This window comes from Petaurus breviceps, unplaced genomic scaffold (genome assembly GCF_028583685.1).
Source record: "Petaurus breviceps papuanus isolate PSGF00001 unplaced genomic scaffold, PetGlider_PUasm1.0 567, whole genome shotgun sequence".
NCBI lineage: Eukaryota > Metazoa > Chordata > Mammalia > Diprotodontia > Petauridae > Petaurus > Petaurus breviceps.
The window spans coordinates 1,241,474-1,266,692 of record NW_027186383.1 but is presented as its reverse complement, the minus strand read 5'-3'; the positions used below and the strand labels follow the sequence as shown (position 1 = coordinate 1,266,692).

General features: G+C 54.3%; 1 protein-coding gene across 6 annotated transcripts in view; it reads right to left on the bottom strand.

Moving 5' to 3' along the window:
• The window catches only part of HDAC4 (histone deacetylase 4), a 238,635-nt gene that overhangs the window by 112,952 nt on the left and 100,464 nt on the right, over positions 1-25,219 (bottom strand). Inside the window, exon 1 of one of the 6 annotated variants that reach the window (XM_069103108.1) lies at positions 12,861-12,992. The exons of the other annotated variants lie outside the window; for them this stretch is intronic. The gene's annotated coding sequence lies outside the window, so the exon portion shown is untranslated. Of the gene's footprint in view, positions 1-12,860; positions 12,993-25,219 lie in introns of those variants that run through there. 6 annotated transcript variants of the gene reach the window in all.

Sequence of the window (25,219 nt, the reverse complement as noted above, 5' to 3'; positions counted from 1 at the left end):
CTGTCTGTGGCCACCTAGGCTGGGGGGCAGACGGGCCAGGTGGAAACCTTGGGTGCCCAGCCAGGGCAGCCGTGCCATCCCTCCCAGGGACCCTGGGTCATTCAATCACTAAGAAAGCTGTGGTGATGCACTAGCAGGAGAGGGAAGAGCCTCAGGACTCCTGTCAGGGCTCAGGCCAGAGCCATTTGGACTTCACCCTCTGCTCTGCACTCCTGCAGCCCATCCCTGGAGGGCCAGAACCCAAAAAGAGAGTGAGTGCTCCAGGCCACTGGTCACCTGCTTCCTCTGCAAAACTCCACATAGTGGAATTCAGCCATGACCCTGGACATCTGTTAGGGACCACACTCAGTGTTTGGACCGAAGGACAGAGCCACATCATCATGCCATCCCTGTCCTCAGAGTCTGGATTCTGCCGAGAAGCGCAAAAACATAACCCTAAGTAAGGAAACACAAAGGACTGGATTCACGACTTCCCAGGTAGAAGGAGCGTCTCTAACAATTCAGGTCAGCGACTGAAAACACAAGACAGCATAGGAATGAATGGACCTTTCCTCAGTGGAGTAAGGAGGCAGCTAGGTGGTTCAGTAGACACGAGCACTCAACCTGGAGTCAGGAAGACCTGATTTCAAATCCAGTCTCAGACACTTTCTAGCTGTGTGACCTTCAGCAAGTCATTTAACCCTGTTGGTCTCAATCCACCAGAGAAAGAAATGACAAACCACTCCAGTATTCTTGCCAAGAAAACCCCATGGGCAGCAGTGGAATGCAGTGATCTGCAGGGTCACAAAGAGATGGACATGACCAGAAATCTTCTATCCAAAGCCCAGAGCCAACACGACATGTAACAGAGAAAGGGAGGAGGCCTTTCCAATCAGACTAGGGATAAAGAGAGGATGTCCACCCTCCCCATCACTACCCCTTAATACAGGGCTAGAAGAGCTCGAGCTACAGACAAGACAAGGAAGATATATCAAGGGAATAAACAGAGGCCAACGGGCCCTGAGACGCTCACCTCATGCAGACAATCTGATGACCCCTGTGGAGAGCCACAAGAGTCGACAGAAAAGAAACAGTAACTGCAGCAAAGAGGGGGAGCGTGAAAGAACCCACACAAGTCCTGGGCATCTCAGGAGCTCGGCAGTGGCGGCAATGGGACACAGACAGATTGATCCACTCAGGACAGCAGCCCTGGGAGGCTGGGCTAGTCAGCAGAAAGTAACGGGCATTAATTAGGCACCCACTGCCTATCAGGCACTGGAACCAAAGCAGACACAGGACTGACCCAACTCTGGAGGACCAGTGATGTCCCATATAACATCACAGGGAAAGGGTCAAGGAAGGAGGCGAGCTGCACACATACACACATGTGCACACACTGACATGTGTGGCAACAAAATGTGTAAGGAGTAAACACAAAGCTGTGCATACCCTTTGATCCAACAATCCGACGATCAGGTCTGTATCACAAAGACATCAAAAGAAAAGGAAAAGGACAAAAATATTTCTAGCAGCAATTTTTGTGGGGGCCAAGAACTGGAAATCGAGGGGATGCCCACACACTGGAGAATGGCTGAACAAGCCATGGCACAGGATGGTGATGGAATGCTAGTGTGCTATAAGAAACAACGGGCAAGATGCTCTCAGAAAAATCTGGAAAGACTTCCATGAACTGAGGCTGAGTGAAGCAAGCAGAACCAGGAGAGTGCTGCTGTCACAGCGACAGCAGCATTGTAGCAATAGTCAACTGTGAATGACTTCGATCTTCTCAGCAATGCAAAGATCTAAGACAATCCCAAGAGACTCAAGGCAAAGAATGCTATCTGTCTCCAGAGGAAGACCCGATGAAGTCTGCTTATTTCTTTTCTTCCAATTTATCTTTTTTTTCCCTTTTTGTTCCATATTTTTAATAGCATTATATTTTTTTCCAATTACATGCAAAGACAATATCTTTTTTTTTGAGTTTTGAGATTTTCTCCCTCTCTCTCTCTCCTCCCCAAGAAAGAAAGCATTCAGATATAGTTTATGTATGTGCAATCATGTAAAACATATTTCCTTATTAGTCATGTTGTGAAAGAAGAGATAAAGTTTTAAAAAACCACGAAAAAATCAAAAACAAAAAAGTGAAAATAGTATGCCTCAATCTGAATTCAGACTGAACTGAGAACATACTAATTTTTTACCTTTAAATTTTTTTATTGTCTTATTTTCTTTGTGTTTACGTTTGCAACATGGCTAATATGGAAATGTGTATAATCGATATCAAACTGTTTACCTTCTCAAGGAGAGGGGAGATTTTGGAATGTCAATAAGAATATTCATGTGAATGTTCAAATAATGTATAATTATTTTTACAAAGTAAATACAAATTAATTGGGGCAGAGGGACCAGCAGATGGGGGAAATAAGGGAGGACTCACATAGCGGGGAGTGTGAGTCATGCTTTAGGGGGGCAGCCTGGGACAAGGCACAGAGGACAGGCCAAAGCAGGAACAGAGTCGTGATCACCATCGTCATGATTTCATTATATTTAGTTCAAGTATCCAATACCAAGAAGGCCACTGACCATCAGAAGGCTCCGCCATCTTTCAGTCCCTTGGGCAGCCCATCTTGGGGGGTTCAGCCCAAGTTATCTTGGGCATGGGCTAAGACCTGGATGCCATCTGATAAAGGTCGGGGGTGTGTATTAAGCACATGCTACAACTAAACTGAGAAGTAAAAGGAACAGAAGGAATAACGTGATCCAAGACTGACTATGGGGGATGAAGAGGAAGTCGCGAAGCTGCCAAGAAAGCCCCCCTCCTCTTCCTGGTCCAGAGCAATAAGCTCAGCCCTGGGAGACAAGGAGAGACAATCAAAGAGGACACGTCCGAGACAACACAGCCCAACTGCCTCGTTTTACAAATAAGGAGACTGAAGCAGAGAAGGGGGACTGCCTGAGGTCTTCCAGGCCAGTGCCACCTCTGGAGATGGGTGAGACAGGGACATGGTGGGAAGTGATAAAGGAGTGTCAGGGCCAGGCTTATCCCAGAGCTCTGTCTGAGAATCTCTGCCTCCTTCTGCCACACCACAATCCCTCCCTTGTCCCCTGAGAAAGGAACACCACCCAGTCATGGCTGGCTGGGACACCCCAGGCCTCTAACAACAAAAGGCACTTGGTCCCTAACAAGTGCTCAGATCCCCTGGTGTGGCTGCATCAGCCCATCCCCCAGGCTGGTCCCATCTGCTTCAAACAGCTGGCAGCCCCAAACCTGCTCTAACATGGAAATCAGTTTTTCTGAGGATGGACAAGTTATCAGCCTGGGACTCAAGGAGTCCAGTCTAAGGCCTTGAAGAAAGCCATACAACCAATCTGAGTGTGTGCTGGCTACGGAAGACCTCAGGACCATCCATAGCACCACAACAAGCCCAGTGCTCAGCCCTTGAGCCACTCTGCTCTGAATCACAGCCCAAAGGCCCCTGGGCAGCAGAGCCTGGATGGAGATCCCAGAAAACCACACTCACAGGGCAGCCCTATAAGGGCCTATCTCCCAGCTTTCTGACCAGCCAGCCTCCCCACATGTGGCTTCATTTGCTCCCGCCTCCATGACAGAGGCTGGACACATGACCCAGTCCAAGCCCCTCTGGCCAGGAGGTGGCTGGGCCCCTGGCTGAGTGGGATCCAGCATGTGGCCAGCCAGACCCAAGGCAAGTTCAGGGTACAGAAGCCACTCACGGGCCGGCTTGGCACCCACTGCCTCCCCCCTCTACCACCCGTGAGGAGCCAGGACAGGAGAAGGCCTGTCCCTCTACAGCCACACTGCAAGTTCTGTGCTTTCATCCATTACTGAAAATTCCCTTTCTAGGTATTTTGGTGAAGCTGCCCATGGAAGTGGCTAAAGATGGGGAAACGTATCTGTCAAGGATGACCATGAGCTTATGGCAGAAGCTCTGCACGGCATCAGGAGAGCCCCTCCAACAAATATGCTGGTGGCATTCTAAACCGTCAAGCAAGAGCATCCTAGGAGACTCGGGGGGGGAAAGGCGGCAGGCATCACACTAGTCCCAGGTTCCTCTACCCTCTCCCCGAGTGACTGTGGACAGGAAGATGCCTGCTCTGCAGCATCCGGGCACCACAGATGGCCGAAGGGGGTGCAGGCTGTGCCATCGCAGGCTCAGTCTGAGTAACACACTCCTGTGTCCTAGGCTATAGCCAATGCTACAGAGGGAAGTCAAATGGCCCCCAGAACCCCAAGCAGGCCACTCCTCTCCAGGCCTTTCTCCAGTTCCCTTCATGCTCAGAGGGTGTCTGCCACAGGATGTACTTCTGTCAATCGAAGAAGTAGCCTCCTGTGTGTGCAGAAGGTGTGAAAGGACGCCAGACTCCTGGCCTCCAGGCTCAGTTTTCTCTCAGTGGGGCCGGCTGGTCTGGGTGTTGTTTTCCAGGTGTCAGATGGCGGCCGTAGTAACAGCAGCAGCAGCAGCACATGGATCCCACTGGGCCCTGCTCCAAAAGCCAATGGCTCTTCAATAAATGAATCATTCATATTTAAAATTTCAGACCACACCACCCATCTATTAATGAATGGGAAGAGGGAACCTGCTGAGAAGGGCCCCTCACAGAGGTTGCCCTGGGAGAGGTAGCCATAGAGGAGGGACAGGACTGCCACTCGTCCAGAAGCCACCAGCCCCTCGGCCCTACATGTCCCATCAAACAGTAGCTGTGCTTTCAGGGCTGGGCAGGTCCCACTGCTGATGGATGGAGAGGCGAAGCAGATCACTACCATCAGCATCACCCTCCTCTGGTCCCCACCTCACTTTCAATTCATTTTCATTCAAATCAGTTTCACCCCCACCCAATTCAACATCCCCAGGTCCAAGGGTAAGGGCAGGCCCTCTACCTTTCAGAAATTATTTTGGTGCCATCCAAGAAATCCAAAAAGAATGCAGAAGACAGTGGATAGAGGGTTTCAGACACCTCTTAGTGGCATGTCCTTGGGCAAGTCACCATCCCCTGAGTTCCAGCTTCCTCATCTCTAAAACAGGGGGCTGGACTTGGTGAGCCCTGGTGGGCTCCTGCCAGCTCTCAATCTGGGCTTTCACAATGCTTCTTACAGGAAACCATGACCTCCAAAACAAGGCCCTTCGAGCAGTCAAGAAGGAGAGGAACCTTTCCTGAGCCCCTGGCACCCAGGGTGCCCCACTTTCCTCAACACGACCACCTATGTGTTTTCTACCTACTTACACATACATGAGAGTGGGTATTGTCTCCCCTGGGAGGATGGACTTTCACTTTTGTCTTCAAATCTTCAATGGCTAACTTGGTATCCAACACACAGTAGGTGCTGATTGGTGGAATGAGAGTAGCCCCAACTCCCCTGACCCCCCGAAGTCAGGAAAACAGGTCTCAAGTCCCTCTGTACCTCATCCCGGTAACGTACCCCTGGGTGAGTCACTTAGCCTGTGTGCCCCAGGTAATTCTCTGCAGCCATCTGTGTTAGCACGTCAGTGAAGGCATTGCACCAACAGAAAAGATGCTAAAAATGTCACTGGGATGAAGCAACAAAAGAAGATGAAAAAAGGGTTTTGAGAATTCCTTTTCTTTTGTTGGTTTGGTTTGTCCTTTGGCAAGGAGAGCACCCTGGATTCCAAAGGGCCCCAAGGCACTGGTCAGTGGTGTGGGGGACATGGATGCAGGGTACAGTTGTGAGGTTTTCTTCATTAAACCTGGCCCATCAAAAGCAGTAACGAATCAAGCCCTGAGTTTAGCAGAGCCCTCACTTGGTGCCCAGTTCACCACTCCTCCAAAACAAGTACTCCTTCCAAGATCGTCTATGCTGCAGGGCCTCTCGAAAGCACTGTCAGGAGGGTTCCCTCCCAGATCTCCACAGACCTCCAGTGCCACGTCCCCTTCTGCCTGCCGGCTGGAGGCAGGCTGTTAACAGCTCAAGCTCTCTCTGTACACTGTGGAGTTCACCACAGCTCCCCCCAATCTTGCCCATCCACCTGTTCAAGGTGCCAACATCCTTCCAAGTCACGTGGATTTGCAACCTCGGAGTGGAGTCACCCTGAAGCCTTGCCTCAGCCTTCCATCTCCAGTCCAAGCAGCTGTCGGGTCTCCCTGGCTGCCTCTTCAAGATCCCTCACACCTGCTTCCTCTTCCCAACGGTCTGGAGGAGACCCTCCTGCCTGAGCCATCCCAGGATGTCCTTCCCCTCTCCAATCAAAGTTCCAAAAGCACACGTCTTAACCCAGCACTCCCCTGCTGGAGAATCCTCAAGGGTCCCATTGCTCCTCAGATAAAATACAAATTCACCGTATGGCATGTAGAGCCTTCAGGGTCTGACTCCCCCTCCTTCATGAGCTCTGAGTTCTAGCCAATAGTGCTCTCCTCACTTGCTTCTGCACAGGCTGGACTCCTATGCAGGCCACACTCCCCCTCCATCTCCACATCACAGAGGCAGGTGGTGAGCCTTGAAAGGGCTCAGTTATGCAAGATCACACTGGTTCTGTCTGGTCCCAAAAGGCAGCACAATGAGGGTCATTTATACGTAGAATGGATGGCCCAGGCTGGCAACGACCCCTTGACTGCTGCTTGGGCCCAGGGGCACTGATGTCCCTCTGAGGATCCTTTCAACTCCCAAGACTGGAAATTTGGACAAGAGTTTCTGGTCACGGCAGTCTGGACACCTGGGCCCTCTTGTCCCAAGATGGAGCCATGGCCCATGGGACTGGAAAGGGCTGGGTGAAAGGATAAAACAGGGAACATGCACCATCTGTGACACTCAGCATTAACACCTGTCGACAGGCAGGGCCACAAACATTTTTTGAGCCATATTTCCTGTTCTATTCCTCAGACACTTTACACCAGAGTGAGTTAAAATGAAATTACTAACGAGAAGGGTAATTACCATAAATGTATTATTTATCTGCCTCCTTGCTGGAAGTTTACAAGATCAGGGGTACAGAGGGTGGGAGAGGTCGAAAACATTTACGAGGGAGAAAGCAATTATGAAGGGCACCGATGCAGAATTTCCCTCGAACCTATGACAAACACACTCCATGCATGCTTCCTCTCTAATTCGTCTGCACTCAAAGAGCTATTTTTGGAAGTCTCCCCGGACTGTACAGTAGCATCCCATGTACTGTAATGGCATTTTAATTAGCCCGGGGAGCTGGGAGATGAGCCCACATCCCAAAGTGAAGAAGCCGACAAAGACGACAGCATCCTTCGCTGGATCTCCATGATGGGATTTACGAGTCCCGGATCCAGGAACACCAATGATGCGTTTGTTCTCTTGCAGGGGCTGCAGGAGGCCCATTCCGAGCTTTATGGGAGCCTAGCTCAGGACTGGAAGGCTCAGCTGAAAACCATCAACTCTGCCAAGTCCTGTTCAGGAACGAAGAGGAGGCCACAGCTAATAATATGGGAATTGATAACAAAATCTATTTGGTCAATAGACTCCAGTTCAGCTAACCCAGCTTGGCAAACAACAAGGGCCACCACATGGGACAGCACAGTGACCTTTGTCAACAGTGTGACACGGTGGGCAGGCTGTGAGGGGAGTCTTGATCTACGTTGCTCTGCCTGGAAGAGAGACCAGGAGCAGGGAGTGTGTTATAGAGAGGTCTGAGGTCAGGAAAAATCCCTGCCTAACAACAAGAGCGATGCAAAAGTGCAGGGGACTCCCGATCCCTGTGGTCCCAGAAAGTGCCAGAGATGCCCTTGTCCAAGTGTGGGCTGGACCAACTCCTGCATGCTGCACGGACTTGTCTCTCCCCAGCCATCCTCAATTCTCTCCTTGTCCGGCTCACGACCACTGGGAGGAGGGTTAGCCCCTGGAGAGGAGCGACCTTCTCGCTGAGCCCCAGCGTCTGGATCCTGAGTTGTTGGACAGTACCTGGCATACGGTAAGCATTTATTAAAGGTGTGATCTCTCTGTCCCTCCTCCATTAAAATGCCAGCCCTGGGAGGTCAGGGGCCATCTGTCTCTCCTCTATTTCTCCGCATCCCCAGATTGGGCACACTGCGCTGCTTAACAAATGCTCGCTGCTGGCTTGAGACAGCTTTGGCCCCCCAACACTGCAAGCATCCTGATGGCGACATCCAACCAGTGCTGAACGTTTAAGTTCCAGGAACCCTGAGAAGTGGATGTAACTCCACACCATTTTAGTGCCCAAAGGGGCATGAGCAGCCACCACTGGCCGAGCTTGTAGCCCAATGCGTTCCTAATGATGCTAGCAGGAAGCAGGTGTGGGAGACAATAACACACTCCATCAATCTTTCAGCACCAACTGCTTTCACTCAGGCCACAGGAGGGGCGGCCCAGCCAGGCCTCCAACGGCCCAAATCCTTCCTTCTCCCAGTGCTGGGAGGACATTTCCAACCAAAACAACTGAAACTCAAAACACAAGTCAATGAGCAGAGCAAACTCTGTAAGAGCCTTGGCCCAGCTCCACTGGAAATAACCACCTTCTAAACACCTAGAATTCCTCCACAGAGTCCACAGAATAAAGGAGCCTTTCATGTCTGGGGTGGCCCTGCACAATTCAAGAGATTGTACTCTTGGTGCATGGGAGGAAAGATGGCTCTCTGTTGTGAACCATCAAGATGAACAGAGACCACCCATGCCCGATGCCCAGGAATGCTCTAAAGAAAGACCTTCCCTCTGCCCCAACCCAGGCACATGCCATCTCAGCCACTGCACACACATTCACACACTACCATCCCTCTTGGAAACAGAAAGGAAATCTGTCCTCTGTTACCAGAACAATCATTTTCTTTTCTAGAATTAGGGGAAGGTCTAAAGAGCCAAGATCACTGTCCCCAGCAGGCAGCTGCTTGCTGACAACCCCCAATGGAGCAGAGCTTGGGCCTCGCCCACAGCAAGTCCTTGATAAATCAAGTTCAGCTGAACTGACCAAGCTGAGTACCTTTTGTCCATCAAGACATCATTCTTCCCAGCCCACACGGCCAAAGCCTTCTCTTTCCATCCTGCCTTAGGCACCCACACAACACAAAGGGCTTAGGAAATCATTAGCCCCCAAATCTTAAGCATGGGAAGGAGTTATCCCGTCCTTTACCCCTTGCAGAAATCCTTCCACATGTAAGGGAAGGGGAGTGAGAAGCAGTTACTCTGGGGGAGAGAGAGCTGGCTTTGCAATAAGGAAGGCTAAGGTGAGAGTACAACAGGGCTTCCTATGGATTAAGCCCGGTGCCAGGTGGGCATGAGGCCCACTTCTGACAGCCAGTTGGGACCCTGGGCAAGTACCTTGGGGAAAACCACTTAGCCATGCTGCCTCCTGACATCAGATGGAAAGCCTACCCCTGGGTGGGGTTCGGAGGGAAAGTGGCCCAGTGTCCAAGCTGAGAACAGACCTCCTGGATCCTAAGGCCTTGGGGGCCTCCCAAGGCACGTGGGAAGCTGCTTTCAGAACTAAATTCAGTCCACCCTGGTTTGTGTGATCCGGCCCAGTTGGGTCCTTTAAAACAGCAGCACCCCAAGAACAGAAGAGGCTCATAGTTAGGGCCTGCCCTGGAGGAGGAGCTTAGCAGACACCGGCTGAACTCACTGTGGCTGCTAATGGCTCATGCCCAGCGCCCTACCAGAGCCCTTCCAGGAGAGCAGGCACTTGAAGGCTGGTGAGGTGCTGGCACTTTGTCCTCACACACAGCCCCTGTGGAGGGGGTGCTGTTATTAATATCACCCCCACTGTACAGCTGAGGCAGAGGCTGTCACCCAGCACAAGCTCAGCACTCTATGCACAGCTCCACCCAGCTTTATTTAACCTGGGTCCCCAAACTGGCCAGAGAGCAGCTATGTTCTCAGAAAAGTCAGCCCTGTGGGAAAGCTCAGCGCCTTCCCTTGTCGGACTAACCTCGGCCCACGTGACTACTAGGCAATTCCCTCATCTGTAACATGGGGAGAACAGCAGCCCCTCCACCCACCCAGGTGGTCAGTGAGCATCAAAGGAGAGAATCCCAGCAAAGCCCCTCTCAGCCCGTGCTGGCACACAGTCAGCCCTAGCCAAACAGCAGCATGTGCTGAGGTTATGATGACAGAGATGCAGGATACTGCCCCAAATGAGAGTGCCGGCACACTCCCATCACCTGGGCTGCTGTTCCAACCTCCTGGAACTGACCCCTTGTCCGATGCAGCAGCACCTGGGATGCCCTGGGCAGCTCTCATCTGCACAAAGGTCTTGACACCCACCCATCCCTTTCCCCTTTACAGGGACCACCCAGGCCTCTCAGTTGTGGGCTCTGGGCCAAGTGGAATGACCCTTGTCCAGACAACATGCCCAGCAGCACCATGGAGTCTGCAGGAGACAAGACAGGCTTTAGAGAGCCTGGGTTCAAATCCAAACTTGGGCAGCCTTGGACACAGGCTCACGATGCAGAGAGCGAGGCCCCACGGAGCTCTTGGGATGAACTTGGAGGCAGGCCCTGATCAGGCGGCTCTGGCCTCTTGATCCAGGTTCCAGGCTAGTGGGCTCCCTCTTTTGGACAGCACCAAACATCCCACGCCTTTGAGAGTCAGGGTTTTCCCCATACATATCTGAATATTCTGGAAAATTCATTAGAGGCTCAGACCCTTTGTGGACATTTCAAGGGCGCCCAATTTTCCCAGCTGCTCTTTGGGAACAGAATCTCTCCCCTAGATAAGAAAGAACCTTGATGGGTAGGGATGGGGCCTCAGGCTCTAAACAACCGAGGTAACAAAGACCCTCCCTTTCCCCTTATGAAAACACCAGTCAGTCTCCTGCTGGCAAAGCTGCTCCTAAAGGGACTGGATCCACTTGGAGGAAGGGCCATGGTTGGGTGAGCCGTGATCAAGCAGCAGCAGCATGTCTCTGCTAATAGAGTGGCAGGGGAAAAGCACCTCTTTAAAAGAAGCCCCCCCACATGCACGCACACACTCACACACACACGCTCACTTATGCACACAGAGACACACGTGTACACACAAGCACATACACATAACACACATGCTCACTCACGCACACAACTCACATACAAACACATACATACATGATCACTCACACACAGACATGCACACATATTCACACTCACATATACTCATACACACATGCTCACATATTCACACACATACAAGCACACACATACTCATGTACACACAAACCCACGCTCACACACAAACACACACATGCTCACTCATGCACAGACACATGTATAATACATTCACACTCACACACACTCACTCATACACACATGCTCACTCAGCACACACACATTCACAGATATGCTCAAGTACACACACATACACACATGCTCATGTACACAGATAAGCACACATATTCACACTCTTACATACATGGTCACACAGACACACGTACACATATTCACACTCACACACACTCATACACATTCTGACTCCAATAATTCAGGCCTCTCTAAGGAACAAGACATAACAGGCCCCTTTTAGAAAGGCACAAACCAAAGCATGGCCACGGTGTCCTCACATCCAAAGCCAACATTATTGGTCAGCCTTCCCGGCTGGCTGTATTTTCTCCAAGCCTTTCCTCCAGCCCTGACTCAGCTCACACGCTTGGGAAGCCCCCCCCTTCCTTAGTCTGGCATTCGAAGGCCCCCCCTTCCTTCAGACACTTCCCCCCACAGAGTCTTCAGGCAGAGGCTGGCTGAATGCTGGCTGGGGGTCCTGGATAACCCAAGGCCTCTCCCAGCTCTAAGAATCCATGAGGAAGGTGGCTAGGTGGTACAGTGAATAGAGCACTGGCCCTGGAGTCAGGAGGACCTGAGTTCAAATCTGGCCTCAGACACTTAACACTTACTAGCCATATGACCTTGTGCAAGTCACTTAACCACAAATGCCCTATCTCCCCCCCTCCAAAAAGGAAAACAAAAAGCATCTGGGGGAAGCTACTGAAGCAGACAGAGGTGGGACCTAGGATGCCTTCTGACATCCCAGCAAACCATTTTCTGTCTTTCTTGCTCTAACCATTAACCCCAGCTAAGACGGCAGAGCGGCAGGCTCTGAGGCGGCCCCAGGCTCCTCCCTAGCTGCAGTTGTGTCCCAGCGAGCTCCAGCTGTCCTGGGGTGAGCTGCCCAGAGGCCACCTGCTGGGGGGGGGGGAGGGCCCCCCGGAACATTTTCCAAGTCCTGGACAGAGACTGTACCCAGGCTGCAGCTCATCTCTACTCAAGGCCTGGAGGCCTTCCCTGGGGCTCACTCTCTTCTTCCATCCCAATGGGGCAAGGGCGGTACAGAGCCTGCTGGCCCCCACCTGGAGGCCTGGCTTTTATCCCAGGGGGGCCTGAATGAACTGGATGGTCCACAACAATGACACGGTCCCGGCTTCACAGCTGGAAAAGACTCGGGGGCTTCAGGGACACCCTTCCGCCATCTGACAGACAAGGAAGCTGAGGCAGGATCTGAACCCAGGATCTCCATGGCTCCTACCAGTCTCTTTTGGGTCTATGAATGCCATACAGTAGCAGGAAGAGTAAAACATCTACTTGACCTCAGTAACACACCAGGAAGTGGCTTCTAGAAATCTAAGTCAGCTCTGCAAACATCTCCCAAAGCAAAGCCACACAGAGAAACTGAAAGGCTGAGTGGCAGGCCCCGGGCAGGTGTGGACTGGTCAAAGCCTCCCCGCTCAGGCCCCCCCAGGCTCCCCAGGCCCCCAGGCCCCCAGGCCCATCCAGCTTCAGAGCCAGCCAATGGCCGCTCCGGGGGCCCCACCCAGCACAAGCTTCCTCAGTGAGCTGAGCTCTGGCGGCTCCCAAGGGTTATCAAGATGCGCTTAGGCACCCCCTTAACATACTCCAGCTTCTTCCGCATCAAACACTCTCTTTTTCTTTTCATTAAGCCGTTTTAAAACAAAACAATTATTCTGTACCTTGGCTGTGAATGAAGATGCCAGCTAAACACAGTCTGAAGCTTGGACCCTGGCGGTCACTCTTCCTGGATCCGCTCTCCCTCCCCGGTTCTCACCACCTCCCCGCCCCAGGCTGGCGGCCCTTCTGTCAGCAGCCTCACTGCCCAACTGCCTTCTGGAGAGGGCCGGCAGCGTCCAGCCCAGCTGGCCAAAGGCCTAGCGCCCGTCACTGGCCGGCCCGGCGACGGCAGCTCTGACCTCGCCCTGCTGGGGGACATTCCAGTCACTGCTTTTGACATTTGCAGGGGCCCTTGGCATACACGCGGGAGCGGGAGTCCGGAGCTGCAGCCGCTGTTCTGTACCATGGACAGAGCCGACATTCAGCCACCATGAATTAGCTGGTTTGTGCAAGGAAGAACAAAAAAGGCCAAAATAACCTAATTAAAATTGCATGTAAAATGCTCACTGGAATCCAGCTCGGGTCCGTGATAAATGCTAACCTAACCCCGCACCCTTTGAACCCGGGCAGAATCAGCCTGCTTGGAGGCCTCTCAGGCACAGTGTAACAGGCATAGACCTTGTACCCGTGGCAGCCGCAGTCTCTTCTCTGGACGAGCCTCCCTGCGCTGGCACCTGGGCTCACACCTGGGCTCCTCCCAGGGCCAGACGGGACTATCTCCTTCCTCCTCTGCCCAGATGAAGCCCTTTCCCGCATCTGGGCCTTCAGACTGGCTGCTCCCATGCTAGGACACCCTCCCCCGCTCCTGCTGCCCCCACCTACTGCCCTGCATATGACTGGATGCCCTGGGCATCTCCCTGATGGAACAGAAGCTTCTGGTGCCCCTACCACGGCCCTGTCTGGGGCTGGCACACAGCAGGAGCTTAATAAGCACCAGTTGACTGTCCGGTCTACAGTGTCTGGGGTTCCCTTGGCTTTCTGCAGCATCCCCAGCACAGGAGCTGGCCCACAGCTCAAACTCAAAAAGTGCTGCTTAACTGAGTCTGATGAGAAGAAGGATGGACCCTGGGTCCAAAGGTCCCAGGCCATCCAAGGGCCTGCTCAGGCAGGGCCACACCCAACTCTGGCCAGGGCTCTCCTATTCTATTCTCCCCAAACACTCATAAACCAGCTGAAGCCCCCCCCATCCCACCAACTCTCCGCGGTGGGGGGAGAAGCACCCCAATACCCCCGGGGTGGCACCCTGCCTCCATCTGTCTTTGTTCCTCCTGGGATGGCCTGGATGAAATTATGGAGAGTATCTTCCTGGCTGGCGGAGGGAGGGTGCCCGGCCACACCTACGACATCTCTGGGCAGGGCAGCAGCTGGGGTGGCCTGCTTGGGCAGAGAAGGGAAAGAGATGGAGGAATCAACACTTACAGAGGGCCTACTGTGTGCTGGCACAGAGCTAAGCACTTGTGACAAACAGGATCACAGGGATGCTCACAACAACCCTGGGAGGAGGGGACAGCCATCTATCCTCCCATGATAGTCGAGGAAACAGAGGCAGGCAAAAGTTAAGTGACTTGCCCAAGGTCACGTAGCTGAAGAGCGTGGGAGGCCAGATTTGCGTTCGGGGCCTGGCCCTGTGTCCACTAGACTGGCTGGCTGGCCTGGGCCCCAGGGCCCTCCCCTGGGACTTCATCCTTGCTCAGGGACCTCAGCCTGCACTTCCTCAGAGGAGGCTGCACTCTGTAGCACCACGGACAGCCTGAGGCCTGGTCCAGAGAAGAAGAATGGGGGCCCATCCACTGTTCCAAGTCTAGCCACAGCCCTCCTCCGCCCCCCGGGGCCAGGCCCAGTCCCATGCCCAAACAGCCCTGCCGCTTGCTCTGGCAAGCCTAAGGAGAAGTTCTAGAACCTGCCAGTCTGGAGGCCACCATGGGTACACAGTGGCCGAGGGCTTCCTTTGGGAGCTGGAGAACTGGGGTTCAAATCTCAGTCCTATGACTTATTTTTAGTGTGACCAAGCCACATCCCCTCTCTTAGACGTCCCTCAGTTTCCTCCTTGGTAGCACAGTGCAAAGAGTGCCAGGCCTAGAGTCAGGCGACCCGAGTCCAAAGTCAGCCTCAGACACTCCCAGCTGTGTGACCCTGGGCAAGTCACTAACCCTGTTGGCCTCAGTTTCCTCATCTGTCAAATGGGCTGGAGAAGGAAATGGCAAATGTTCCAGTGTCTCTACCCAGAAAGCCCCCGTGGGGCCACAGAGCTGGGCAGGACGGAATCGACTCCCACTCCAGATCGACCCTTTTGGGCCTCAGTTTCCTCATCTGTAAAATGATGAGGTTAGAGTCCAGGACCCTTCAGCTGCTTTCCAGCTCTAACAATCCACCATTCAGAGAGTCTATTCACAACCATAACAAAAGGAAAGTACAAGCTGGGTCCCTGAGAGTCTGTTAGGAAACAAAAAGATTGCCACTTTCCTGAAAGGTGGAATGTGTTCACATATTTTCCTTGGGAGGTGGGGGGATGAATGGTGAGTGCAGCCCCCAGCAAGTGGAACCAACTTCTGTCCTGGCCAAGCACAGGCAGGCCGTGGGTGAGCCGGGGGCTGTCAGTCCTCAGGACTGTCCTGGAGGGCAGAAGAGGTCAGCGTGAGTTAGCAGAGCAGTGGCTGCTTTAATCTCCCACCCAGGGAGGGTGCTGGTCCCTCTGCCCTTGCCCCTGCATGTCCCCAGAGAGCTTTGACTCAGCAGACATGACCTCCTCCTGGGGCTCTCCCATCCCCCTCCCCCAAACCTAGAAAGGCCAAAGTCCAGAGCTCTGGGCACAGGCTAGCATAGCTAAGGCACACCAGCCCCTGGAAATAGTGGAGGGGAGGGGGAAAGAGCTCAGAACAGTGGCAGCAAGGCCTTCCGGTGTGGAACGTCCCTGTCTGTGAGCCTGTGACTGGAGGCAGCCCTGATCATACCAGGTACCCAGCACTCGAACTCAGGACTTTAGAGCTGCCTCTGCTGCCCCTTCAGCCTCCTCAGGGTGGGCCTTCAGGTGCCCAGCACACAAAAAGCTCTGTCAGCACCTGGGACAGGGTCAATCTCGTCTAGAAAGGGCAGGCTGGTCTAGACGGCACCTACAGTCTCCCCATCGCCCCCCCAAAGAAGACAATGATAGGAGGGGGGATCCTACTGACAGCGCTGGCTCCCCTCCCTGGGTGCCTGTGGGAGCAGGGGGAGCCCCCCTTTGCTCCCTGCCCCCTCAGCCCCGGGCTCAGGAGGGTCTGGAGTAGCAGGAAGCCCTTCCTCTGCAAGACTGGGCCTGAGGCAATGGACAGGGGTGGGGGGGGGTGTTATGGCTCACAGCCATCAAGTCCCCTCCCCAAAAGACCCCCCCTGCAAGATCCTGTTCTCCCAGAATCAGGAGGGAGAGGAGCTGGTGTTCCTGCCTAACCCCCTCACTTGACTGGGGAAACTGAGCCCCAGAGAGGCAGTGACCTCAGATCCCTAGCCCCAGAGCCAGTGGGGACATCAGAGGCCACCTCCTGGTATGGGCCACCCTCCAGCAGAAAGCGATCTTGTCACCCCATCTGGAGCTACACTGGGCATCCCCCCCCAAGCCTTCTGAGGGCTCTCCAGGGGGTTCTCTCTGTGAAGGGGGAGGGAGTTGCCGGCACTCACCATCCCTAGCACCCAGGAAATCCCGCAGCCTTGCTCAGGGGTTAGGGGCTTCAGTGAGTCTCAACGACCTCATCTGTAAGACCAAAGTGATGACAACAGAGTCTCCCTCACAAGGACAGTGTTTACGAAGCAGTCTGCCAACCCCAGAGCCCTCCAGGAACATGGAAGACATCAGAGGTGAGGAGGAGGAAGGTGGCAATGAAGGTAGCTGATGTCCCACTGTAAAACCTGCCCTTGGGAGAGTAGGTGGCAGCGGGACCCCAGAGCCGAATTTCTAGGAAGCTTGGGGCCTCCACCCCACAGTCTGCAGCCCCAAGGAGTGGAGAAAAAATTCAGCCCTCAGCAGGCGTCCTGCTGACATCACAGTGACCGTGGGCAGCGCCACTGCCCTGGGCCTCGTCCCTCCCTCCGCCTGGAGCTGGAGAGAAGTGAAGCCCCCCCTCAACATGCACACACATACCTGTGCCATGCACGTATCCCATGTGCTCATACATATAAGGGTGCTGTGCACATACCCTACATGCTTATACACGTACACATACGCACACACACACACACACACACACACCCCAGGAGACTGAGCCGTCATTGCCAAAGCCAGCTCTCCAGGGGCACCCGTCACTGCCAGTGCAGGGCACGGTCCATAAGGACTTCTGTTTGTGCACACCTTTCCCACATCATGAGACTGCATGATGAAAGAGGCTCCCAGCTCTTACCTGAAGGCCACGCCCAGGGGCCAGATCACAGCCACATTGGCCCCCAGTTGTCACCCCCCCATAGCCCAGCCACACAGATGAAGGCCTAGAGAAGAGAGTTCAACCCCGTGGCCCAGGCCACAGAACCCTGGCTGTCTCCGGGTTCCCTCCAAGGCAGAACATGAGTACAGTCTGCTGGCTGGCTGGCCACACACACACACACACACACACATGCACGCACGCACATACGCACACACACGCACATACACGCACACATGCACATACATGCACGCATGCACACACCACAGTCGTCCCAGACACAGACAGCCCCTCCCATGTTTAAACAGACATTGCTCCATGCTGGGGTGTTGCAGGGGGAGCCCTAAACATGGACCACAAACAATTTTGGCTTAATACCAGAAGGCAGCAGAGAAACCAGGGGCAATTTGGTGGGAGGGAAGGGGAGGTGGAAGAGGTCTGTTTTCCCAAAGGGTCTGAAAATCAGTGGGCTCCGCATGGGGAGTGTGGGGGGATGGACCTTTCCCCAGGGCTCCTATGCCGCTGGTCCAGCCCAGATGGACACCACACCATCATCTCAACAAGGCCGACCTCGGCCAAGGGCCGGCCCAGAACACTGAGCAATCATACCCTGTGCCCCATCAGGTCTCCCCAGGGTGTTACCCAGCCTGGACTGGGCCTACAGGTCCCAAGACTGGTTACCCAAAGGTCACTGAAGCCAAATAATGCTGTCTTACAGGTGAACAACTCCCTTGCCTCCCGCATCTGTCCCAATGACTCAGTCAGTGCTCCTCGAATGAGCCCTGTTCCTCCTTTCCCACCTCCATGCTTTTGCCCATGCTTGTCCTCACGCCTGGAGTGCTCTGTCCCACTCCCCATCTCTACCTATCAGCCCCCCATAAAGCTCCAACTCTCGGGCTGACTCCCAGCCCTCCCGCTGTGCAGGCACCGTCTCCTTGTCCAATCTAATCGCTGGACTGCCTTACAATCCTTACTTCTGTTTCCTAAGGATGTACTACAATTCCCTCCTCAAGGGCCCTGGACCAAGTGCCAGCAGAAGGCTGTTCTGCTGAGTGGCCAGGCAGGGTGCTCTCCAGTGCTGACTACCCGCCCCACACTTGCTGCCTCCCTACACAGGCCTCGCCGGCCCTCCCTGGAGTAAGCTGTCCTCTGACTGGGGAAGGGACTCGCAGGGAAGGCAAAGGGGGCTAGAAGGAGAATTTTTGCTGCTGTCTTAAGTGCCTACTGTGGGCCAAGTACTGAGAAAACCAGGAAAACAAAGAGAGAGCCCTGCCCACAAGAGTTTCCACTTAGCCAACCCAACAAGCTGAATGGGGGTTAAGCTATTAATGCTTCTAAGGGCCCTAAGTCTTTCAAATTTAAAGGGTTTGGTTTGGGGAAAGGGGAGGGATGGGGGCCTGGGCCATGACCTCACCAGCCTGGGCCTCCAAGAAGTCCAGATGAAAGGCCTGCAGCAGAGATTGGAGGCTAGATACAAGGAACAACTTGATGGGCAGTCAGTGTGAACAGAGGGAAGGGCCGAGGCCAGAATGATGTGGCATCAGCTGGCAAAGAAGCTGAAGCCAGAATGGGTCTGGCCAAAGCTTGCCAGCTTCCCCTAGAGGCTCCAGGGGACTGGTCTCAACGGGTCAGGGTCCCCGCTCCCCCTGCATTCTGAGGACAGTAGGGTGCTGAGCACTTCTACCTTGTTAAATCCACAGGGGAGCCCTAAAGGAGCCCCGCTGGCTGCATGCTGGCTGCTCTGAACATCCTCTGTGCTCTGGGCTATTTTTCTTGATTTTTCTAAATACCTGTCAATGACATTTCGTCTGATTTGGGCCAACCCTGCGTGCAGCTGACACCCCTCATCAGCCCCTGGGTCTCCTCACCAGGCACCAGCTCCAGGCTCTTCCCTGTACCAGCTGTGCCCCTCTAGACAGCCGCCAGCTTGTCAGGAAAAGTCAGTCCACGAATGGGCAATCCTTACTGACCTCCTGGAAAGCATCTGGAGCCTGGACAGACCTGCCCTGTTATGGAGGGGCTCCAGGTGCCAGGCACTCTGCCTGCCCTGCGCATGCCAATAAAGCCAAGGACCACAGCAGGCAGGGCTGGAGGGATGCCCATCCCAGGCCCAGCGCTGCAAAGCAGGGATGAAGGAGCACAGGCTTAGTGCTGGAGCCCAAGCCCTCCCATTTTATGGAAGAGAACTGGAGGCCCAGGAGGAGGAGGGGTGGGCCATGAAGCCCAAGGCCCCAGATTCCGCTTTCCTTGAGTCTCCTCCACCAGCGCTCCCTCAGATGGGCTGGGAGAAGGACCTCCAGGGCAAGGCCCAGATGCCTGCAGGAGGTCCCAGGTTCAATCACTGTACACCACTGGGCACACTCTGGGTTACAACTTCACTGACGCAGACAAGCTCCTGACTGCTGCTGGTGGATGCAGAGATCCCTTCTCCCATAAGAGATGCTGTGCCCATTTCCCAGCGGCTTCATGGGAATAATCTGGCAGTGCTGGAACAGGGCAGTGGTGACAGATGGCTCGGTGACAGGCCCCAGACAGCTACATCAAACCGCCTCTGGGAGGCAAGGCAGCTGTGGTCAGGCCAACCAGCAGCCCCCCAAACATCGGGGCAAAGGATATGCCATCCTCGGCACAGGCTACCCGCCTTCCTTCCCGTGTGAACCTCATCTGCGACTCAAGAGGAGCCCCACCAGGCATCACTGCCAGGAAAACGAAGCGGTCTGGGCTTTGCTTTCTCCTGACCGGCTGGCAATCTTCTGAGTGGGTCTCCTGTGTTCTAACTCCTGGCCATCCAGGCCACTCCAAAGATAGTATGATGGAGACCCCCAGCCGTATCTCAAAGGAATGACGTTTCCTTTCACGTGTGGGTCTCCAGATGCCCACAGCATCTCAGAACAGTCCAGACCTCCAGAAGGATGCACCCACCCGCCTGGGCCAAGCCTCGACCTCGCCAATCAGAAGCCAAGGCCACAACAGGGAAGACGACTGGGTTTCTCCAAGGAGGGAGCGAATGCCCCCTCTGTGCCTGGCCCCATGCCGGGGACCACAGAGCAACACCCTCTGCCAGGAAGACCTCTGGTGAACCATTACCCCCAGGATAAAACAGAGATGCCTCTGGCCCTGTGGCCTCTCACCACCTCACTCTGAGCAGCCTTTCCAGACACACAAACCTGTCCTTCCTCACACACTCACTCTAGCTGTGTCCCACTCGTGGCATGGCATGTCTCACCTCCAGGCCTTTGTCAAGGCTCTCCCTCCTGCCTTGAGAGGTTCTCCTCTTTCCCTGTGGCCCTTTCTGGGCTCAGATCACCTTCCCCACAAGGGCCTTTCCTGATGGCACCATGACCAGAAGCCTCTAGGCAGTGATTGCCTCAACTGACTGATCTCTGGGTATGCGCTCTCTCTTCTCCTCTGCCCCCATCAAAACTCTTGGTTCTGCCCAAGAATCCTGGCTTTTCTTTGCAACATCAGAAGTCCAAATAAGTCAATTCTCTTTGCTCCTAAGCCCCAAATCCTTACTGGTTTATCAATATTGCCTATGTTGCTTCTATAAAAATCTTACTCCTTTCCTTTTTTTTTTTTTAATGGAGGTTGGAGTGTGTTCCAGCCCCAAAGACTGGGAGCCCCAGCTCACAGAACTCTGCACAGTCATGGAAGAATCAGGAGAGACTTACTTCCATTGCAACAATGGCAAGGGGAGAGAGGAGGGTACAGAAAGCTTGGTTTTAGACTTCATTCCTCCCTGAATGCGCTCCCTGGGACCCCCATTTTATTTGTCCTCAGTTCAGATTTTCTTCTTGCACAAAAGGCCCACCACCATCTGAAACTCTCAAAGCAGGGACCAAGCAGCTCAGACTCTCCTGACCTCAGACCTCTCACGCTGAAGTGAAGAAGGCAGGGAAGGTGAGCACCAGGCTTCTGGAGAGGCTGGAAATGAGGCCAAGCTGACACACTGGACAAAGGAAGAACGGAGGGCAATGAAACAACACAGAGCTGGGGGGGGGCACTGATTCTCCTCTGAAATATGCACTGGACCTGGCGACTTCCCCATGGACACTTGTCATCAAAACAACCACAGAAGAGCTCGAACCCAAGTGTGGAAATGGTAGGAACAGCAGAAGGGCCAAAGTGTAGGAAGGAAGGGAGGGAAGGAGGAAGGAAGAAAGGGAGGAAGGGAGGGAGGGAAGGAGGGAGGAAGGAAGGGAGGGAGGGAGGGAGGGAGGGAGGAAGGAAGGAAGGAAGGAAGGAAGGGAGGGAGGGAATCACAAATGAACTGAGACATCTCAAAAGCTCTTTGGATCACAGAGCTAGAGGCAGCCTTAGAAGCCATGTCTCTCCCATCTGTTTCACAGACGAGGAAAGCTGCTGAGAGCCAGGCCCCCCGCCCCCTCCCCATCCGAGCACTCCATTTCACAGAATAGGAAAGCTAAGCTCCCACAGATGAAGTGACACACCTGAGGTGCCCCAGGTAACAAGGGGCCGAGATAGACCATGAACTCAGCTCCCAGCACTGCTCAGTTGCCACCTGTGAAAAGCAATGGCACAAGGTGCCTCTCAGGAAGGTGGGAGGGTCTCTTCTCTCTACCTGCTGACCAGGTGGATGAGGTAGGGCCTTGCTCCCCCCCACTAGGGAAGAGGAGGTGGGCAGGGAAGGTGTGAAGAGGTGGGGGGAGGGGTGGGGAGAGTACGGCAGTCTGGCCAGGCCAGGCCAGGCAGCCCAGCGCAGGCACCTGCCCCAGCCCACAGGAGAGCTAAGAACAGCAGCCTGGGGGGGGGGGGTGTTCCCTGAGCGAGGCTGACTCCCTGACGACAGCCTAGACTTCGTGCCAGGCTTCTAAGAGCTACCTGCCTCTCCTAGGGGCCCGGAGGGGGAAGGGAGCGGTGCTGTCCCCATTTTACAGATGAGGAGACTGACTCACACCGAAAGACAGTTCACTCATAACCAGAAAACACAAAGGGCAAAGACGGCTGGGAAAGCGGTGCGCTGGTCACACAGAAACATCCTGTTTGCACAAAGACAGATTGTTTTTTTCCCACAGTAATGATTAGGAAAAGAAGATACAATGCTGTCGTTGGGGGCCAGTGAGGAGCCCCCTGTCTCCAGCCTGGAAATTCCCCCTAACAAGGGTCCTGGTCACTGCAGGCTGCTGGCCCCTGGGCAAGCCGACCTTGGCCGCCCCTCCTCCCTCTCTACCAGGTTTCATTAGAATAAAGATGGGTGGGGGGGGCGCTGTATTCCACAGGGACCTACCCTGGGGGCTTGGAGCCCAGTGACACCCTCTTGCCCCAGTAAGAGAATATTAGGGGCGGAGATGTGCACGTGTGCACACACACACAGACACATACACTCACACGCACACACACACATACACATACACTCACACGCACACACACAGACACATACACTCACACGCACGCACACAGGCACATACACTCACACGCGCACACACAGGCACATACACTCACACGCACGCACACACATGCACATACACTCACACGCACACACACATAGACACATACACTCACACGCACGCACACACAGACACATACACACACACGCACACACACAGACACATACACTCACACACGCACACACAGACACATACACTCACACGCACGCACACACAGACACATACACTCACACGCACGCACACACAGACACATACACTCACACGCGCACACACATGTGCACATACACTCACACACGCACACACACATACACATACACTCACACGCGCACACACACGTACACATACACTCACACGCGCACACACGTGCACATACACTCACACACTGTCGGGAGAGGGCTGGGAAGGGGGGGGGCTCTTCCTGGGGCCGGCTGGCAGCCCCTGCTCCTCTTCCTTCCCTTCCCCAGTCCCCACTCAGCGCGTTTCCCTCTGGGCATCTGAGCCCAGGCGCAGTCGCTGCCCCCCAGCCCTCTGGGAGTTCTGGCTGCAGCCCCAGGAGAGGCCCCTGGAGCCCAAGGCCCCGGTTTTACACGGGAGAAAACTGAGGGCTTTCCCAAAGACAGTGGACCCAAATCCCAGGACTCCAAAGCTGGCCCCACCTGCCTCCCTCTCATTCTGGTGGCGCCCAGGGCCACTGCCCTGCTACCGTGTTTCCCCAATAATAAGACCTATCCCGAAAATAAGCCCTCCCCTTACTGTGTAAGATTCCCCTAAAATAAGCCCTCCCCCGAAAATAAGCCCTATTGAGATTGCTACTGTAGTGAAGGTGATCCCCTGCGCTATACGCTGGTGAAACGCACACTGCGCTCCGAGCTGCATCCAATCAGAGCTGCAGCAGTGAGCGCGTCATCCTGTTCTTTATTGAATTCATTATTGAATAAAGGTACATTTTTTTGTTCACATTTACCTGTTTATTAAAATTGCTGTCAATGTTCATTAAAATAAGCCCTCCCCTGAAAATAAGCCCTCTGGTGTTTTTCTGTCCAAAAAATTAATAAGACAGTGTCTTATTATCGGGGAAACACGGTAGGCATCACAGACCGCCCCTCCCCTCTTCCCAAACCACCCCCAACTTCTCGGGGAAGGGCTCGAGGCCAGGGCTCGCCCCTCCCTACTCTCCACCTCCGGGAAATGCAGTGGATACAGCAAGGATGGACTAGGCATCTGAATGTCCTGGAGTCGAATCCTGCCTCAGGCAGTAGTCAGCCATATGACCTGGTCAAGTCACAATCTTATGGTGCTGCAGTCCCCTCATCTGTAAAATGGGGGGAAGCTGCGCCTCCCTCCTAGGGGATCTGAACAGTTTAATTCATAATTAATTATTAATGTCGCTGCTGTTGTTACTATGCCATTACTCATTATGGCGGCTACTGACGCGGAAGCGGAATCATTCCACCCAAGAGGGGAGAAATGAATGAAGAACTCGCACCCCCAAGCCGATCCTCCGTGCCTAAGGGCTTAAACTGAAGAAACTCCAGGGTCCCCAAATTTGACCCACATCCGACATTCTAATCGCTCCTTATCTTGAACTCTGCGACTTTCAAAAGCACAAGTCCTGCAAGGGTGGCCAGCGGCCAGCGGTCTGGTCCTTAGGGTTACTGGGACTGAGTGGACACTTGGCTGAGGCTTGAGGATAACCTTTCAAATGCCATGGCCCGGAACACCTGGTCCGGGCTCCTTCCTCAGCCTGAGCGCAGCTCCCCAAGTTCGTTCCGAGAGCAGACGCTGGCTCTTTGTGTGACTTCCCTTCCCAAAGCTGTGGAAAGGTTTCTCTAAAAAGAGAACAAAGGAGCGTTCGCAAAGAAGAGCTGGAACGTCCCTGCCCGGAACACAGGCTGGCCAAAGCTGATCATTGGGCCAGAGGACTGGCCCTGGGGCGGGCTGCTTCTCTTCTCCGATGACGGTGGGGAGGAAGCCCGAGTTCGCTGGAGGTTTTCTAACGGGAAGATCGGAGTTTTTGGGAGTTTTTGTTTTTTCTCCCCCCCCCCCCCAACTCCCCAGCATAACTTGTTACCCAGGGAGCCCGACCGAGACAATGCTTCTGAGCAGGGAAGTGGCGCGGCCACAGTCCTCCCCGTCCCACACCACCAGCGCCCCAACTCCAAGCTGTGCCACAGATCAAACACAGGAAACCAGAAAGGCGAGGGGGTCTCCGATCCCCATCACGCCGACCTCAGCGGCTGGAGGGGCCCCAACCACACAAAGAGAAGCTCCAGGCCATCTCTGGGCAAAACCACGGGGCCCACGGCCTTCCTTCACATGTGGTCTGACTGACGCAAATCGGGAGGCGAAGGAGTGATTCAGGAGGGGCAGAGAGAAGCCAACGGGAAGAGGGGAGCAGGACAAACCGCTGACTCACACGGAAAAGGCAGCGTGCACCGGACCGGCAGCCCTGCATGCCCCCATGCCTCCTCCCCCTGTCCCTCCCTCCATTACTCCTCCCGGTCCTTCCATCCCTCCCTCCATCCCTCACCCCTTGCCTCCCTCTTTCTGTCCCTCCATCTTGCCCTCTCTCCATCCCTCCCTCCAACCCTCACCCTTTGCCTCCCTCCCTCTGTCCCTCCATCC